We start from the raw sequence: 6840 nt of genomic DNA on the forward strand, positions 1-6840 counted from the left end.
ATGAAATGAATTAAATATTATGACAAAACAAACCCTGAACTTTTCTGACCTTTGGAGCTGTTGATGACGCTTTCCAAACAAGTTTTGAAATTTAACAATGAGGTTATATTTTTACAAAAGCACATTTCTCAGTTACAGCATCTGCTAAGTTGATTTGGTTTTAGTGTTTTACACAGATATATAAATAGTTTAGTACGCTGTTTTCAGTTTTATCTGCGCTCATAATCACTCTGCAAATCTTTCTGTAATAGGTGAATAACACTCTAAGAACATCATGCTCTAAGTTGTAGAACTAAATGAGTTACAGCAAATAACCCATCAGTGACCTGGAGAGTTGCACTGACGGTCTCTACAGAACGACTTTTCTGTTCAGTATAGAAAAATGTGTTTTCCTTTACTGCAATCAGTTTAACCCAGCAACAGCAAACATCCTCCTGTAACCACTTGCAAACCAGTCGTTGAATACGGATTTTTCCCTCATGACCAATAGTTATCAGGTGGCCACCAACTGATCAATAGTCTCCTGAAAATTGATGGATGGATGTTATTGTTGCTAAAAACAGGTTTACTGCACCTTTTGTCCCACTCACATTATGCTGACACTGCCAGTGGACGTCAAGGATCAGAGGCAGCAGGGAGAATGTAACGTGGTATGTAAATGCAAGAGATAAAGGGTTTCTTTTCTTGGATCTTACTGTGCATGGCAGCTGCACTGGTGTCGCTTTAAGTGAGAACTTTATGAACCTCATAAATCGGTTAGGGTTAGGGGGCATTCCTTGGAGTCTGTAGCATGTCCATAGCAGAACTGGCAGACTGTAATGGAAAGTCTGCACTTTTATTCTAATGACAAATATAAGCGTTATGTCAATGTTTGTTTGTGGGATGCTGCTATAGTGTTCTGGGTTGTGCCACTTTCAAAGCAGGAAGATCAGTTAAACAGAGAAAGGTCGCTGACGGATGTTTTCAGTTTTGTCAAGCCAGCAAATGCAAAAACAGAACTTTGTTAATTACCAAGACCACACTGAGGGGAAAACATACTGCAAAGGCAGTGGGTTGTCACCAGTGTTGGTCAAGTTACTTGAAAAAAAGTAATCAGTAACTAATTACTGATTACTTCCCCCAAAAAGTAATCCAGTTACTTTACTGATTACCTATTTTCAAAAGTAATTAATTACTTAGTTACTTAGTTACTTTTTAAAAACACGATTTACAACCTGAATAGGTGATAAAGTGATAGATCTTTCAGCCCAATTCTACTTTTTCTGCATAATCATCATACAAAATGTAATCAAATGGAAAAGTCTCTTTTTAAAACTTGTTTTATTAGTTTTAATCTTTTAACTTTATGCATCAAGCAAATATTAAATTATACGCAACATTCTCTGACTGGAAGAAATTTGTTTAATATTTAAACCTATTTTCTGCACATTCCAGCACATAAAATAAAATATTTTTTGTGTGTGTTTACACTCACTCTTTCAAATAGATGCAAGTAAAACACAGCAGAAAATAAATAAAGTCAAAGACTAGCGGTCCTGTTGCTCTATTTTCACCTGTAAAGCAGGAGTGGGGTAGGCGGAGGGTTACCCTGGTGCAGGTGTGCCGCGGTCAGTGGAAGAATCCGCGAGTTTCTCTGTAAATTTCCCATTACGTCGTAGCTACTCGGAGCTTGTTCGGAAGTTTAGGGTTTTTTTCGCTGTAAAAAGAAGTTTTCTTCCCACGCACAACGGACACTAATGTTTTTGTCACTTTTTATGGAATCAAACTCAAAGTAAGGTCAGTACTTCCACGCTTTAAACGCTGCACGCTCATACTCTCTCTGCACTCGATATATGATCCATTGTTGATCTGCACACAGCTGTTGTCACGAACGTCGCACTCGCTTACGTCACTGTCATGAGACATTCTCGCAAAAAAATCACGGTTTTAGTAACGCAGTAACGCAGCGTTCCTACGGGAAAGTAACGGTAATCTAATTACCGTTTTTGCAATAGTAATCCCTTACTTTACTCGTTACTTGAATGAGGCAGTAACGCGTAATCTCTGGTTGTCACACATGGTCATTTCTCACCACATTATGTATTGAAACACTGAAGTACATAACTAAGTATCAAAGTAATTAGGAATGTCCAGCACTGTACCTGACCCTCCCTGAGGCAAACCTGAAGGACCACAGCTGCTCTCTGAGGTCACTGCTCCAGCCTGAGCAGATGGAAGGCTGAGAGAAGGCACAGCAAGGGACTATGTTACTATTCAGCCAGTAGTCTGGACACACAGCACCACAACCAAGAAAGCAGCGATCACCCATGACTTACTGTGTAGCCTGCTGCCCCTGGTCATTTTTTAGAAATAACAGGAAACATGGCTAACCAACACAGGGGTAGGAAGTTGTCCCAGGACATGATGATAAGCTGAGAAATACACCAGTTAAGTTTGACGCATTTGTTTATGTAGTTTCATATAAATGTAATTAAATAAATAAATATAAGAGAAAGCAACTGTCTGAGTACGGTCAGGTTTATCGTGTCTCTCTAAGCTTGATATTACAGCTTTTGGTAGGGGGGAGATTCATAAAAATGTATAGAGTTTATCTGCGGTGTTAGAATTATATTGGCAATTGTCATTTGTACAAATGACAATTTGTGGAGGGGCGGGGCCATCTGCTGCGACCTGTTGGGGAGAGAGGAGGAACATTTAACCCTTCCAAGATGTTTTACACCTTTTCTGACAGCTGGAATGATCATCTGTTTACAACATCACAGCAGTCATAAGGAATTCCTTCCCTGTAGCTGCCATGCCATGAAATATCCAAGGTGGCTCAGGTGCACAGGAATTTGGCCTTTCAAAACAGAAGTCTTCAGTCTTACAGTTGTGCTGTGCCACAAACTCCACCCTGCTGCCACACAGGCAGTTTCACCCTCACACTCCTCCTTCACCAAAAATGCAGCATAATATGTTTAGCATGTAACTTTATTTGCATAGCATATAGATTGAAAGTAGATAATCAAAGTAACTAAAAATATGCTCATTTTGAATTTGATTGATGTCAGTGGGGAAGTTCATGAGTTTTGATAACAAACCAGGCCCCAAATGCACTGTAACACCACAACCAAAAGTCTGTTTAGGTTAGATTAAATTCTTCTTTGTTGAGGAGTCTTAACTCTTTGCTCCTTGATAATTCACGGTCACGGTTCCCAAGCATGTCTTTCATCCTGTCTTCCTTTTCTCTCCCCAACAGGTTGTGGCAGATGGCCCCGCCCCTCCCTGAGCCTGGTTCTGCCGGAGGTTTCTTCCTGTTAAAAGGGAGTTTTTCCTTCCCACTGTCGCCAAAGTGCTGCTCATAGGGGGTCATATGATTATTGGGTTTTTCTCTGTATGTATTATTGTAGGTCTACCTTACAATATAAAGCACCTTGGGGTCATTGTTGTGATTTGGTGCTGTATAAATAAAACTGAATTGAAAATCGAATAATTCAACATAGCAACTAGCTAAGCTGGCTAATGTTGTTGCTAGCAAGATATGATCTGAAGCCAGAATTTGTTTTGCTCTCATTTTGTGTTGGAGTCTGTGTTGTGTCAATTTCCAGACTGGTACTGGTCACCATGGGCACTGACAGTTGAAGAGAGGCATCCGCAGTCTCTTAGAGGCGACCCAGAGTGTCACCAAAAGTCATGACAGTCAGATACATCCAGACAGTGCCAGTAAAGGGCATTTAATTACTCATGTTTGAGAAGATTCAGGAATCCAGGCTTCACCGGTATCTTATCTGAGATCAGCTCGGAAAACTCCTTAAAGGTATGGCGAGATGGAATCACTGGTTCCTTACATGAAGGCGTCTCATTGACATGTATGTAAATAGAATGAAAGACTTTAACTAATGTTACATATAACAGTCATTCATCACCAATTGATCAGTATTAACTGTAAATTATATTTCATTTGAATCATGAGCTTTGCTCCTCTGTGTCTGTAAAACAGAAATTAAATTTGTTAGTTACTGGTTTATTATTATTATTATTTTTAAAAATGACACTAATGGTGATAAACAGGTTATATGGCGCTGGCAGCCATGCTGGACTCTCCTCTCCTCTCAAACATTCCTGTTTCACTACACAGAGACATCAGAGCATCCCATAACCAAACTAACACTCAAACAAAGGCAGAGGAAAAAGAAAACAAGTATAAACCAACCATTTTCATCTTGATTAGGTACAATTAAATAACAGTCTTGGGAAGGAAGACCAAATCTTTTTTATTTATATATTTATTTGCATGGATGTGTCTTTGACATATGACTCATTCAGAGCAGCTCAAATGTCATTGCTGAGTATGCCACAAATTATTCAAGGAAAAAACAAATCATAGCAAATACCAATTTACTTTTGCTGCTATTAGTACAACTGTTGAATTGATTGGAGGAAGATAGGGTGGTGTATAAGTGGAGGACGGTGCACACAAGTGGACTACATCTTATGTAGTAGGAGCAATCTGAAAGAGGTAGGAGACTGCACGGTGGTCGCACAGGAGAATTTAACTAGGCAGCAAAGATGGTAGTCTGTAGGATCGCTTCAATCATCAAGAGGAAGCGAGGGCAGAGGCTCAGGAAGGAATCGAGACGTGCTCTGGGTGGAAGGGAAGAATTACAAGCTGACTGGGAACATACAGCTGTAGTGCTGAGGGAAGCTGTTTGGTGCATCCTCTGGACAGAGGAAGTATTGGAAGGTTAGTTATGGCAAAGAGAGAAAAAAAGAATCAATCTATCAATTGGCCAGGCAGAGAGAGACTGAGATGTGCAGCGGGTTAGGATGATTAAACACAGAAATGGAAATGTGCTAATGATGGAAGAGTCTGTTGACAAGACAGAAGACAGAAGAAATACTCCAAGGAACCGATGAATGAAGAAATCGAGAGTGAGAGGAGGATAGATGGTGGAGAGTTTTTGAATCAGGAAGTGCAGAGGATTAGTAAGGAATAAGTGAAGGCAGCTATGAAGATGATGAAGAGGGGAAAGACAGCTGGTCCAGATGACATAACTGTGATGGTGTGTGAATTACCGGGAAACTGGTGGAAATGTTGACACGTAAGGAGTAGAGATGAGTTTAAGTACCTGGGGTCAACCAGCCAAAGCAACGGACACGGCAAAAGAGAGGTGAGGCAGGGTAGGAAATGAGTGTCAGGGGTGCTATGATAGAAGGGTAGCAGCAAGAGTGGAAGGGAAGGCTTACAAGGCGGCAGTGAGACCTTACTCCACCACGACAAGAGGCTGAGATGGAGGTGGTCGCAGAATTTTAGATGTTAAGATTTAAATTCAGATTGACCAGAAAGGACAAGAAAGAGAAATGAGTACATCAGAAAGATATCTCTGAGTGAGTGGTTTGGAGAGAAAGTTGGAGAGAAAAGGTGGAGATGGTTTAGGATGCAGAGGAGGTTTGTGGACGTAGTGCAGGGACAGATGGATGCAGATGATCTGCTGTGGGATCCGCCAAAACAAGTATCAATACATGTGTTGTAAACATATACTTGCTTGTGCAAAAACTAGTTGAGAAATCTGTACTGGAAACTTTAACCCTGAGAAAATCTCACAAACACTAAAGATCCTTTGGTGCTCACATGTTCTTAACTGCTCCAGTCACGCAGGTATTCAACCAATGAGGATCAAAAGTCAAACTAATATTACTGCAGATATTATATGATGATTGAACTGGATAAACAGAAGAGAACGGTTCGATGGATGAGCAGGAAAAAGGAAAAAGACTCCTGAGGCTGGCAGAACATGAAACGAATCTATCACTTGAGATGACTGAGTGCAATATCATAAATGCTCAGGAAACTCTTCTAAAGGTTAAATCTGCATACTTTCATTCACTGCATGCCTCTGTGTGTCTGCCACTACACCAGCGTTTTGAATATAGATGATAAATTTAATGCTCTTGATGATGTATTTTTTAAAGATGCCCAAACTGACAGCAGTAGCATCATTTGCCTGCAACAAGCTACACTGATATACAAATCCAAAACATGGTCACTAAATAGCTTTGATATGTGGTCAAAATTGAGGTAAGATCAAAGCCTGTCTTCTGACATCTCATTTTAAAGTTTAAAGAAAATATACTGTAAAATGTACAATTCATGAGGAAAACAGACTTCAGTGACTTTAGCTGGTTAGCTACGGCTAGCCCACAACCCTTTTTTCACTGAATAAAGAGATGCTCTAGCTTTGTTGAACATCAACTTTACAACTGAAATTTACAGAAAATATTAAAAACAAACAAAGAAACTTTCCCAGATAGGCAGAGTAATTAGTTTAAATGCCTTTTACAGCATTTAATTCATGATAAATGATCAAGCTAGCCCCTGACTATAAATGGGCGCGCTAACTAAAGCATCTTACAGACTTTTGCATTAATCACCAGAGATTTTCCACAAGGGTTTTTAGGCCACTTTAAACCCCAATAGCATCCTAAATGTTCCAAAGTTGTTTTCTTTCAGAAAATTATCCACGAGGCTTTTTTGTGGTTTTTATTAGATCGTCCTGATCTGAACCTGTGTTGACTTTCTCTGTATTCATGATCAGCACCAGGGTATTAGTGCGTCCATCAGAATCTAGATTCTATTTTGTTATTCACTGACTTTACAGAGCTGTTGGATTAAATCTGTCTGATTTTCAGGCAGCAACTTGGAAAAAGCAAGTTTAAAACTTTAAAAACATCTAAGTAAATAATGATCACGATAGTCTTTCTTTCCACCTTCTCATTCAGTTATGCCTTCCAGAATGAAAATGCCTTGTATAATCATCATGTCAGCCAATTGTCTGTGCCCATATAAGATTAAATATGCAA

Source organism: Neolamprologus brichardi, chromosome 5, assembly GCF_056152115.1.
Source record: "Neolamprologus brichardi isolate AB-2024 chromosome 5, ASM5615211v1, whole genome shotgun sequence".
Taxonomy (NCBI): Eukaryota; Metazoa; Chordata; class Actinopteri; order Cichliformes; family Cichlidae; genus Neolamprologus; species Neolamprologus brichardi.